Below are 12607 nucleotides of genomic sequence, written 5' to 3'. Positions count from 1 at the left end.
GTGCCAGGCCCCGCCAATCGGCCTCCAGGAGTGAGCCGGTACATAAATGAGCGACCAGCCCAAGACGACAAGGACCACCAACACACCAATGTCTGAGGGCATCAGCCACCGGCAGGGGGTGTGGTGAGGGGAGATAGGCCTCCGTACTTTGGAGGGCCTGAGATGTACCCAGAGAGGTTGAGTCTAAGACCCAACCTGACATATAGACACAGACGAACAGGCGCACGCGGACACAAACATGCATTCCCACCCCCATATGCACAACCAAATACTCGGCACTCACCCAATGTGTAGACAGACACAAATAGACACTGCACAGACAGTCGCACTCCCCAAACATACTCTATATCCCAGGTCCAGGTACCCCCGCCCCCAGAGGGGCAAGCCGCACCTAAACCCAGGAGATGTAACCCTTCTCTCTGGGATGGAGGCAAGCGGACCACCTCCTTATCTGCAGTAGCAGGGAGGCCCCGCATCCCAGACCCCAATCTGATGGCCAGCACCTCCTCCCAGCCCCCCAGCCCTGACGGCTAACAGAACCGGGGTGAGTGAAGACCCCAAACCTCCCTACGCCCGCTCATATGTAGTGTTGCTGTGTGCTGTTCTAAAGTGCATTTAAAACACAGGAGAGCATGGTACTTGCTTCCTCTCAGAGAGCAGCACGGCTCCTCCCGAAAACCCTTAGTGTCTATATGCATTTAAAATTGAGGGTAGGGCACCAGTGCCAGAAGTGGGTTGGAATACACCGACCATCCTCTGGATGCTGTAAAACATGCCCACCCCCAAGGCCCTATATGTATGTGTTATGTGAGAGTGTGAGTAATGTGGATGTCTAGGTTGCAGAATAAAATTGAGGCACAGGCGGCCAGAAGGGGACAACGGCCAGAAAGTAACTGGTCTACTTTCATTCTGACGTCTCAGGATATTCTGTTAAAATCTATTAAAACAGATGTGAAACTTTTTTTTGCCACGTTTTACTGTTTTTATATTCTATTTCATTTTTATTCTATTTTATTTTTGTGTGTTATACTGTGTGAGAAGATGCTGTGGGTCTACATAGAGTGTCTCCACAGCATGGTCTCTGCCTGAATGACATGGACAGATCGATGACCTATAATAATAGATCAAGACACATATGAAAAACAGATGGTGCATTCACCAGTGTGGATATAATTTATGGTTATACTGGTCAGTTGCTGTGCATTTCTATAGCTAACACCTGGATTCATAGACAGTAAAGATTTCTAAAAGCCTCTTAATTATTCATGTTAGACTCTCCAGCCTTTTTTATTTCACAGTGTGGCAGAAATCTCAGTTCTTCAATAGTTTGTTTGGAGAAAGTTTTTATGAATGAACCTTAAAAATCATAGTAATGAAGGTGTAGTTTTTACAGTGATATTGTGGTGTCATACCTTTAATTAGAGCGGGGCGTTTATGATGTATTTATGATTATATTGTGTTTTTGTTACCTCTCTCGTGAAGCACTTTGTGACATCTGTCTGTGAAAAGTGCTATAAAAATAAAGTTTTACTTACTTACTTAGTGGGTTATTCAAATCTATTAATTCAAAGAACCCTAACGGTACCTGTAATTTTTGGGTTGGGAAGAGTTAATATTTTTCTCCTTTTTACAGTTAACCAAGTTTTCAGAATGACTTAAGCCAAAAACATCATTTGTGTTCATGTTATTGTGCTTGTATAAACCAGTGACTTTTCTACATTCTACAGATTCTCACTGAAGGTACTGATGGCGTGTGCTTACATCATTAAATGCTTTGTTTTGTTAGTCTGTAGTAAAGGCTTTGATCAGCTTGCTTCCTTTTAATCAGCCTTGAATAAACACATTTTTCTCACTGTGCATGTATTTCTTCAGCATCTTTTACCTGCAGTTAATGTAACAGGCTATCTTCATATCATGTATGCTACATCAATAAACTGAGATGCAGTGATGTGAATCTGAGTTCATGTGTTTATTTAGGTGCTTCGCGCAATTTCTCCTTTAGTCAGAGAGATCGCTGACTAAAGGAGAAACTCTGGGGATTATGATTTGGAGCATATGTCTACACATGTCTGTACATGAGGATGCTGATAGTTGTGCTTGCTACAGTCAATGCTGTCTTCTGTTTGGTTGCAGTTAAAATAAAACAAAATAGGATGATTGAAAACTGATAGTGACAGTTATGTTCATGACACAAATTTCTGTTAGGAAAGTCTACAAGTTGCACAGCACGGAGTCCTTGAATTTCCTAATTTCATGCTGTTGTGGAGTTTCACAGAAAAAGATTGGATATTAGAGGAATACAACCACTTGTACAAAGAAACTGAAAAGCTTTAAACTTTCTGAATGAATATAACCTGAAGCAACACGTCATCCCAACTATCCCCAAACGTGTCCATCCCTCACAAATAACAGGTGATTATGTGTAAAACATGTTGAATTAAATAATATTAGCAAATAGGGTTAAACCACTTACTTATTAAGAAATATGTCACTACCGTATACACTCCCTTCTCCTATCTTTTCCACAGGAGCTTAAGTGACCCCATCCTCCTCATCTCTACTCCATCATCTGCTCTCCCCCTCCCTCCTAATATACTCTTGCAATATGTTCAGATCAGCATGATTTAAAGAGTGGATGTGTCTTTCTGCTGAAGGCCTAGCTGGTGAGTCGAGGGTTGGAGATTGTGTCAGCTTATTACAGCTGATTATCTGTAAGGGGATTAGAAGTACAGGATGGTGAGTTAACAGGCACTTCAAAATTGCTCTTCTCAGCTTCAATATTTGCTTTGTGTCAGAGCTCACCTTGCTCCGGGATAGCGGGAGATCAGCACGACAATGGACTAGCAGCAGGTGTTAGATTTCACTACCCAAGGTAAAGATTTTGCCATGTGTTGTATTGTGGGCATAGCATTGGCTGATTGGATAAGTGTATATGTGCTGCCTGACAGCTAGCATCCTTAGCTCGTCTCATCTTTGCACTTTCTTCTGATTTATAATAATGAAAAGAAAAAAAATGCCTTCAGTTCGTGCATGTTGTAGAAATGTATAGTCTTATGCTTTGGAAAGCATTCATGGACCTCGGCAGACAAAAGAAAGAACATTTGGATTAGTAGATGTTTACATCTGTCTTTGTTTGTGCAGTGTAAAAGCATCAGTTAGACCTAAGTTGGAGTTATTTCATCTAAGTCAACGCTAATGGGTGTGTCTATATGATTCTTAATCCTCTGGGAATCACACAGCTGGGATTCTGATGATGGTGGTTCTTAGTATTTGTGCCAGTTTTGATAAACTGACCTTCTTTCTTCCCCGCAGTGCTCTAATGCTGATCATGTCAAGTTGTGGTCTGCAGTCAGGAGTGCCTAAAATATCTCTGTAAGCTGCTTATGACACTCAGCGGGCAGCAGCCTCCTTCCTGCTCCATCCTGCAGCTTTCATTTAAAGAAAAGTCCACACTGAAGCCTGACCTCTGACCTCTGAACCTCTCGCACCTGTGTGGACTTCACAATTGAGCCACCATACCCCATCTGCCTGATGGTTCATGACAGCAAGATCCAAACACCTTAGTTTAGACTAGTTCTCAGAACTGTTTGTCCAAAGGGAAGTTTTTCTTATTTCGAAGAGATGAAATGAAGGCCTGATTCGAAACCAGTCAGAGTGCACACAACCAGCTTCTAAAAAGCCTGATTGCTCTGTGCCTTCGTCTTTACATATTCACGCTCACAATTGATTTACAAAACACTCCTTACATTGTGGTACATCTTATCTCCTGTTGTGTTTTTCTGTGTTTTATCAATCATTTAACAATCATAAATGATTGATATTCATGAAAAGTGCAACCTTAAATATTTCAGTCGGTGGGCCTTTAGAAGCTTCAGCTGTGAGCAAATGAAGTGAGAATGATGAATTTGGTGGCTTAAAATTATATTAATTTGTAAACAAGTTTCAGTTTTGAAACAAAAAGGCATATGCACAAACAATATGCTGTTATGTTGTTATGTAGAACATAAACTTTTTAGCTCAGACAGCCTGACAGTAGATTGTTATGCAGCACCTTGTGGTCAAAAGTGTTCATGCACACTGAGGGTGGCCACCTTTTGGCCATGTTAGCAGCTTCTTAGCCGTGAGTCACTCAGAAACCTGAGAACGGTCATGGCAGTTGGGAAGGTGACATTTAGCAAGGTGGAGAGAGAGAAGCTAGCTGAGGTTCTCTGGCTGCTTAATTGGATTTCTGTAGTGACAGGAACTATCCTCTTTGGCCTTGGCTTGTTCCTCAGAGTAGAGATTCACAAATGGCAAGAAGTGATGTCGGAGCAGGGAATCCTCTATGTGCCAGATATGCTGATCACCACAGGACTAGCAGCCTGCTGCATCAACTTTTTCGGTGGCAAGATCTGCCTGGACTGTGCCGACACCAACAAGTTCCTGCGCTGGAAGCTGGTGATGATGCCGTACATCATATGCACCTTCTTCTTCACCTCTTGCGTCCTGGCAGGGGCGCTCATGTGCTACGGCATTCGCAGTCAAATGGAGGAATCCCTGTTTATGGGCCTGAGGAATGCCATGCGATACTATAAAGACACAGACACTCCGGGCCGCTGCAACCTGAAGAGAACTGTGGACCTATTGCAGATCCAGTTCCAGTGCTGTGGGAACACAGGATACCGAGACTGGTTCCACATCCAGTGGATCAGCAGCCGCTACCTGGACATGAGCAGCAGTGCTGTGGTAGAGTAAGTTGAGCAGGACATGCTGAGTCTTTCTGGGTTTGTTGATTACTGTGAATTACCATGTGAATTACCATGTGCATCATATGGTAGCAGGTACAGGGTCCTTCAGTAGAGTGTATCAGACCAAAGCGCACCAGGTTAAAAACTACACCCCGCCTAAAGGTGTCTGTCAGAAAAACCCCCAGTATTAGTGCAAAACATAACGTAACACTTTCCACAAACCCTTTCACTGTAGAAAATCTTAGAAATTACATCAGATAGTACATTAAGAGTTCAAAATATGTAAAATATTAGTCTAGATGTCAGTAGATAGCAGATTGAACTGAGGTCTTTTTTCTTACCCCTCACAATTTATTTAGTGCATAATCCTAGGTGTGGTGGCTGCTGTAGGACAAACACCTCTGGATGTCCATTAGTTGTAGTGAGTGTAGTCTGCTGTTATCTCAGCTGTTGGTGTCCAGGTCCATTTACTCTGGAAGAGAGTCTGATAAGAGTCGATGAGTCAGAGGAGCTCACTTGTGATACTGAGGTGAGTTGCTGAAGATCTGCTGAACATTTCTGTCGGTAAATGCTGCTGTTAGCCTCTGTTAGCTGGTGTTTGGGAAACTTTCTTCAAGGCTGATCTAATGTTTTCAGGCTTGGAGACTTAGCAAATAAACTCTCATACCATATGAGAATATAATCAAACTGTTTGATTTTTGGGACATTTGTTTTAATATTGGTTTATAACCGGCTGTTGTTGTTGTTGTTTAGTCGGATGACAATTTTAGGAATAAATAAGTGTGTTCGTGCACATTTTTATGTGTCAGAGCCCTGGCTTTAATTAGCAAGATACGGTTTGTGGTGAGGAGGAAGAGGGATGAGGTGGAGATAAGGGACGAGGAAAAAGACATTTATTTGTTTGTGATCTATAAATTAAATGTAACTGTGGTACTATGTGGCTGGTCTGTTCCATTGTCATCATGCAGGTGGGACGGCCATGTCATTCTTAGCCACTGCATTCAAGATGGCAGGGCAACACGGCGGTGTCTAGGTCCATTTACTCTGGAAGAGAGTCTGATAAGAGTCGATGAGTCAGAGGAGTCAGAGGGCATCAGCTTGTTGGAAGACGGAATTACGCATTAATCAGTATATATTTATGAAGACTTTTTTTCTATTAAAAACTTCTAAAAATGACCGACTGCAACTTTAAAATAAAGTTTCATTAGATGCTGCATTGACTGATTGTGTGTCTGTTTAGTTAGTCTTTTATTTACCAGCAGTGTGAGTTGTTCACACACAGTTCACACTGCTTCCCCTGACTTTATTATTTCTAACTGAAGGCCTGTTTATAGAACACCTATGTGGAAATGTGGGTGTTTCTCTTCCAACAGACAGTAAGCAGACTGACCCCTGAAGGATTTAGGCCACTGGTCTAATGCAGTTAAGCCTGTACGCTACAGAGGTCAGGTGTCATAGATTAATTAGGATTAACCAATAGGGTCCAGTCAAATAACTTCAGATAACTTATTAAACATAAGTTATAAGTTAGCAATGACAGAAACTTTATCAATCATTCTGATAAAAACATGTGATAATTGTTTCTGCAGCTTTAGTTTCTTTAAATTTGATCATGAGATCCCTTGGAAGATCATGACTCCACAAACAGCATACAAACATCACTTAGAAACAGCTGCAACATGTATTGAATTTAATTCAATAATCCCACCCTCCCTCCCCTTTTTCCAATTCTTTCACCTCTTCACTTCTCATTAGTAAATGGTGATCTGCCAGGCCCGAGAGCCACCCACTGTGACGGTTCTGGGTCCGTTGGACCCAGTATTTTGAGTTTATTATATTTCGGTTTAATTCTGCTTCATGGATTGTTTTCTTATTCTCGTAGTGATGATGATTATTTCTTGTTTCTGTTTATCCGTGCTTAAGGATTTGTTCTCAGTTATATCTCACGTTTAGTTTAGTTCAGGTTCCATGTGTCATTCTCTGTCTGTCTCTCAGTGTAAAGTCTGCATGCTTGTTTAGTAATTCATGTGTCCTGTTTTATTGTGAAAGTCTTTGTCTTATGTTAGTGTGTGCAGCTTGGTTCCCCCCGTCTCGTTAACCCTGATCTCTCCCAGCTGTGTCTCCCTCCTGTTGCCCATTCGCTGATTACCACCCTGTGTATATTAGCCCTGTGTTTTCCTGTGCTCAGTGTCGTGTCGTACCCTCAGATCCTGCCTGTGTGTTCCAGTTAGTGTGTTCATGTTTGGTTTCTGTTTTGTTGGTGCCAGCAATAAAGCTGTGGTTTTCAGTTATATTTCCGTCTGAGAGTCCTGCACTTGGATCCACATCTCCACCTGCCCGCACACAGAGCCCTGACACCGACAGTCTCAATCGAGGCCTTCCCCAAACCTTAGCTCAATTCTTGATTAAGCCATTTGCCTTTATCTACTAAAAAGTGCTGCCAAACCTAAAATGAGGAAGTGGGCCCAGCTAGTGAAACGATTGACTGACTAACTGCTCTGCATGCAGTAGCAACAGTTCCTGTTCCTCCCTTTCAGTCGTATGAGGAGTAATGTGGAGGGGAAGTACCTGATGGATGGTGTTCCCTTTAGCTGCTGCAGCACCTTCTCCCCTTGGCCCTGCATCCAGCACCATCTCAGCACCAGCTCGACCCAAGACAAGCAAAGCCAGCAGCTGAACCTGTGGAGGCGGGGCTGCCGACAGGCCCTGCTAGACCACTACACCGGCATCATGCAGTCGATCGGCCTCACCGTGCTGCTCATCTGGCTTTTTGAGGTACTGGTGATTTTGCTGAAACTAGAACCGTCGGTTCATACAGAACAGAAGTGAAAGCACAGAGGTTTACAAATCAGCTCCATAAAAAGAGATTTTTTAAAACCCCAATAAGATCTGCAAAGCCACCATCGTGGACCTCTGTGGTTTTAAAGGAGACTCACTTTCTGTGATATATGACATGATCTAATCTCAGATGTTCACTAAATGTGGCTAAATTTTCAAATATTGAGGTAAACATGCAAATCAAATATAAACTAATCTAATCCAAAGAATGTGAGGGCCTATTAAAGTAACAGAATGTAAATCAGCTGGTTTCGGAAGATGACGGCCTTGTATCAGATGAAGATGGATCATTTTGTACTCTGGCTCATGCATAGCTGCGCTGGTAGAGTCCAACAATGAGGAAGTGGAGCAGCACCAATAGAGAGTGTCTTTTCACAGGAGCTCGAGCATCAGCTGGAAAGCCACCAAACGATTCCTGTAGCGTTTTTTCAGAGACACCCTCATGGCACTTTTCTAACTGCGGATGTGAGACAAGAGCCTGGGTACAGAACTCCAATTCAGTTTCCATCACTGCAGAAAAAATGATGTGAGCAACAAGAGTACCTTGATGAACTCAGGGATGCCTTAGGATCTGACAGTAAATAATGTTCACCTCACAGGTCAGCTGTTCTACACAACTTTCATTTAGTGATCGTGCAGCTCTTTTGGATAAATCCTGAGCTTCACCTGAGACTTAGATCTCAGGACCTTGCACAGTCCCAGCAGCTTATATCAGCAGAGTTCTCCCTGATATCATGAGCATATTGATCCTCCTTCAGCCTCATCTCGTTGTTTTTGGAGAAAAACAGAAGTAAATCCCGAGCTTGCACTGAGTGTGTTTCTTATACCCTTATTTTTGAGCCACAGATTAACACTGCTCATGGTTAATAAAATGAACTGACTGCTCTTGTGTGTTTATATGTTTATAAATGATAATTTTGTCACATTTACATTCGGCTCATTCTGTGGGTGAGAGCATGTGGTCTGACCCTAGCTTCGTACAGTAATACCAGTCTGATGTGCACACCGTTTTACCACCCTTAATCACTGGATTATTACAAAAGGTGGGACCAAAAGTGTCAGCTTGACCCCATCCAATCAAGATCCCCATAGCAGACTAACGCTCTTATTGCAGATTTAACACTGAGCAGTTTCAGTGTCTTAAAAGCAACCATGTTAAAGGCAGGGAGATCACAAGATGGGGGCACACAGTCACAATACTTCTGGTCACACTGTGGTCTCCACTGTGACTGAAGTCTAAACTTGATTAAACATACTGTATTTCCTTTTTTCACCAGCTGCTGGTTCTGACAGGTGTCCGTTATCTGCAGACGGCCATGGAGAACGTTCTCCGGCTGGGTGATCCAGAGTCGGAATCAGATGGTTGGATTTTGGAAAACAGCCTGGCAGAAACGGCCCGGTCCAACTTTAACATTATTAAGAACCTGGGAAAGTGTTACCAGGTTGACGACGACCCAAACATCAATGTCCCGACTGCTGCTGCAGAGGAGGAACTGCCATCATAGCAGGTCCAGGTCCCCGTGACCAGCTAGCCTCCAGCCTGTGGAGTCATGGACAGCAGAAGGAATGAGCTGTTCCAAAGATGCTTTTGACTCGGGATAGAAATCACTTCATTCTCCAGGATGCAGAGTGAATCAAGTGGATCTGACACGTTTAGCTTCGTCCCAGAGACAAGAACAAAAACTTGATTGTTTGATCGAAACAAGTTCGGAACAGTGGCTAAACTTTACCTGCTGAGTCCTTAGAGCTCTCAGATTTATGGACCAACAAGGTCTTCTGCCTTCAGATACGTGAGTTTGAATAGGTTTCACCTTGATGACAGGTTTATAAATGAACTCTTTGTGATTTTTTTTTATATGATAAGAGGAGTTATTTTTTATACTTGAAGTAAATTACAAAGCCATGAACTGGTACCTTTGGGTCTTTGATTGCATTTTTAATTTTTACCATTCTCCAAAGAAGTCTGATCACTGAAAAAAAAATCAACAGCCCATCAGTTAAAGCCTGAAAACAGTACAAGTACAGGTTGGGCCATTTATATGGATACACCGTAATAAAATGGGAATGGTTGGTGATATTAAAGTCCTGTTTGTGGCACATTAGTATATGTGAGGGGGCAAACTCCTCAAGATGGGTGGTGAGCATGGTGGCCATTTAGAAGTCGGCCATCTTGGATACAACTTTTGTTTTTTCAATAGGAAGAGGGCCATGTGACACATCAAACTTATTGGTAATGTCACAAGAAAAACAATGGTGTGCTTGGTTTCAACGTAACTTTATTCTTTCATGAGTTATTTACAAGTTTGTGATGTGTGTTCAGTGTGCTGCCCATTGTGTTGGACTGTCAATGCAACCCTCTTCTCCCACTCTTCACACACTGATAGCAACACCGCAGGAGAAATGCCAGCACAGGCATCCAGTATCAGTTTCAGGTGCTGCACATCTCGTATCTTCACACCATAGACAATTGCCTTCAGATGACCCCAAAGATAAAAGTCTAAGGGGGTCAGATCGGGAGACCTTGGGGGCCCTTCAACTGGCCCACGATGACCAATCCACTTTCCAGGAAACTGTTCATCTAGGAATGCTCGGACCTGGCACCCATAATGTGGTGGTGCACCATCTTGCTGGAAAAACTCAGGGAACGTGCCAGCTTCAGTGCATAAAGAGGGAAACACATCATCATGTAGCAATTTCAAATATCCAGTGGCCTTGAGGTTTCCATTAGTGAAGAATGGACCCACTAGCGTTGTACCCCATATACCACACCAAACCATCACTTTTGTTGTTCCAACAGTCTTGGAGGAATCCATCCAATGTGGGTTAGTGTCAGACCAATAGCGGTGGTTTTGTTTGTTAACTTCACCATTCACATAAAAGTTTGCCTCATCACTGAACAAAATCTTTTGCGTGAACTGAGGGTCCTGTTCCAATTTTTCTTTTGCCCATTCTGCAAATTCTGTGCACCGATCTGGGTCATCCTCATTGACATACTGCAGTAGCTGGAGTTTGTAAGGGTGCCATTTGTGAGTAGCTAATATCTGCCGAAGGGATGTTCGACTAATGCCACTCTCCAGTGACATGCGGCGAGTGCTACGCTGTGGGCTCTTGCTGAATGAAGCTAGGACAGCCACTGATGTTTCTTCATTAGTGACAGTTTTCTTGCGTCCACATTTTGGCAAATCCAACACTGAACCAGTTTCACGAGCAAGCAGTTTGCTAACTGTATAACTGTAGCATGGGAGATGGGTGGTCTCGTAGGGTGTCTTGCATTGAAATCTGCTGCAATGACCCGGTTACTGCGTTCACCAGATATTAACACAATTTCGATCCGCTCCTCACGTGTTAACCTCTTCGACATGTCAATGGCTGTGAACAAAGAGAAACTTGTAAATAACTCATGAAAGAATAAAGTTACGTTGAAACCAAGCACACCATTGTTTTTCTTGTGACATTACCAATAAGTTTGATGTGTCACATGGCCCTCTTCCTATTGAAAAAACAAAAATTGTATCCAAGATGGCCGACTTCTAAATGGTCACCATGCTCACCACCCATCTTGAGGAGTTTGCCCCCTCACATATACTAATGTGCCACAAACAGGACTTTAATATCACCAACCATTCCCATTTTATTACGGTGTATCCATATAAATGGCCCACCCTGTAGAATAAAATAGAATAGAATAGCCACTTTATTTTCATTCAGAATGCCCACCAGAAGGAAATTTTGGTGCATTTACTCGCCATCTCGTCATATTCTGGGCCTTGTTGGTGTGAGACAAATTTGTATATACTAATTATTATTAGTAAAGAATGTTAGGAGATAGATATGCTGCACAGCAATAATAGCAGCAGAAGAAAACCAGTGCACCATTCTAGGCGTAAAACTGCACTGCTCCAACATTTATGAAAAGAACAGGCAGCACCAGGTGGCTGTAGCTCAGGTGGCAGAGCAGGTCAGCCACTAATCAGAAGGTTGGTGGTTCGATCCCAGGCTGCATCCTGGCTGCATGCCAAATATCCTTGGGCAAGATACTAACCCCATGTTTGCCTACTGGTGGTGGTCAGAGGGCCCGGTGGCGCCAGTGTCCGGCAGCCTCACCTCTGTCAGTGCGCCCCAGGGCAGCTGTGGCTACAATGTAGCTTGCCATCGCCAGTGTGTGAATGTGTGTGTGAATGGGTGAATGACTGAATGTAGTGTAAAGCGCTTTGGGGTCCTATGGACTAGAAAAGCGCTATACAAATGCAGGCCATTTACCATTTACCGTCATGGTTAGCAGTGTTGCCTCACACCAACAAGGCCCAGAATTCAAATCCACCACCTAACTTGGGCCTTTCTCTGTGGGGTTTACATTTTTCCCTCACATTCCAGCTGCATGGCTCCATAACTCACCTGAGAACAGTCGCATCCATCACACACTTTAACATCTGGAGCTTCATGACACCAAAAGAACTTCAAAAGATTTTGTGCTTTAAAGCTGAAGCAGCCAGTCTCCTTGGTTCCCAAATAACTGACGAGTATGATTATTCAAAATTATGCTTTCACAAAGCGATCTCAGTTTTGACACCCGATCAGTTCTTTAGCCGTTTTAATAAAAAAAACTGTGGGCTTTAAACAATGCAGTAAACACTGCACTCTGGAGTTACAGCTTTTTCTGAAATGTGTTAATGTGTTGTACAAATGAGTGACAAAGGATGCTGCCACTGCCCTTAATCATACATGGTGGTTTCATGTATAGGTTCATGCACGTCAAACATGAAATGAGTAAACTAATACCAAATTGTCACAGAGAGGCAGACCCCCAAAGAGTTTCCTGCTACCAGGAGTCAAATCGTGGCCATTATGTGCCGCGCCTTAACCTTTAGGGCCTTTTTTTAAATGTTTTATTCACAGCCAGGTCATAAAAGATGAGGCTGAATCAGAGGAAGTCAGCAGCACTAACTCTGAAAGGTAAAATTTGAATTTCCTGTGAAAGTAAACTGCTCATGTTGCTGTTGGTCATTTTTCCAGAATTTTACATTCAAGTCTCAAGTACCTGT

At 43.0% G+C, this 12607-nt stretch overlaps 1 pseudogene; it reads left to right on the top strand.

Moving 5' to 3' along the window:
- The first annotated feature begins 3957 nt into the window (after nucleotides 1–3957).
- Nucleotides 3958–9672, top strand: LOC146692645 (photoreceptor outer segment membrane glycoprotein 2-like; annotated as a pseudogene).
- The last annotated feature ends 2935 nt before the right edge of the window (nucleotides 9673–12607 follow it).

Source organism: Copadichromis virginalis, linkage group LG15 (genome assembly GCF_057382275.1).
Source record: "Copadichromis virginalis isolate Kocher_CV1m ecotype Utaka linkage group LG15, C_Virginalis_male_GT1.1, whole genome shotgun sequence".
NCBI classification, from domain to species: domain Eukaryota; kingdom Metazoa; phylum Chordata; class Actinopteri; order Cichliformes; family Cichlidae; genus Copadichromis; species Copadichromis virginalis.
Note: the sequence above shows the minus strand (reverse complement) of the source record. Positions and strands in the feature narration are given on the sequence as shown.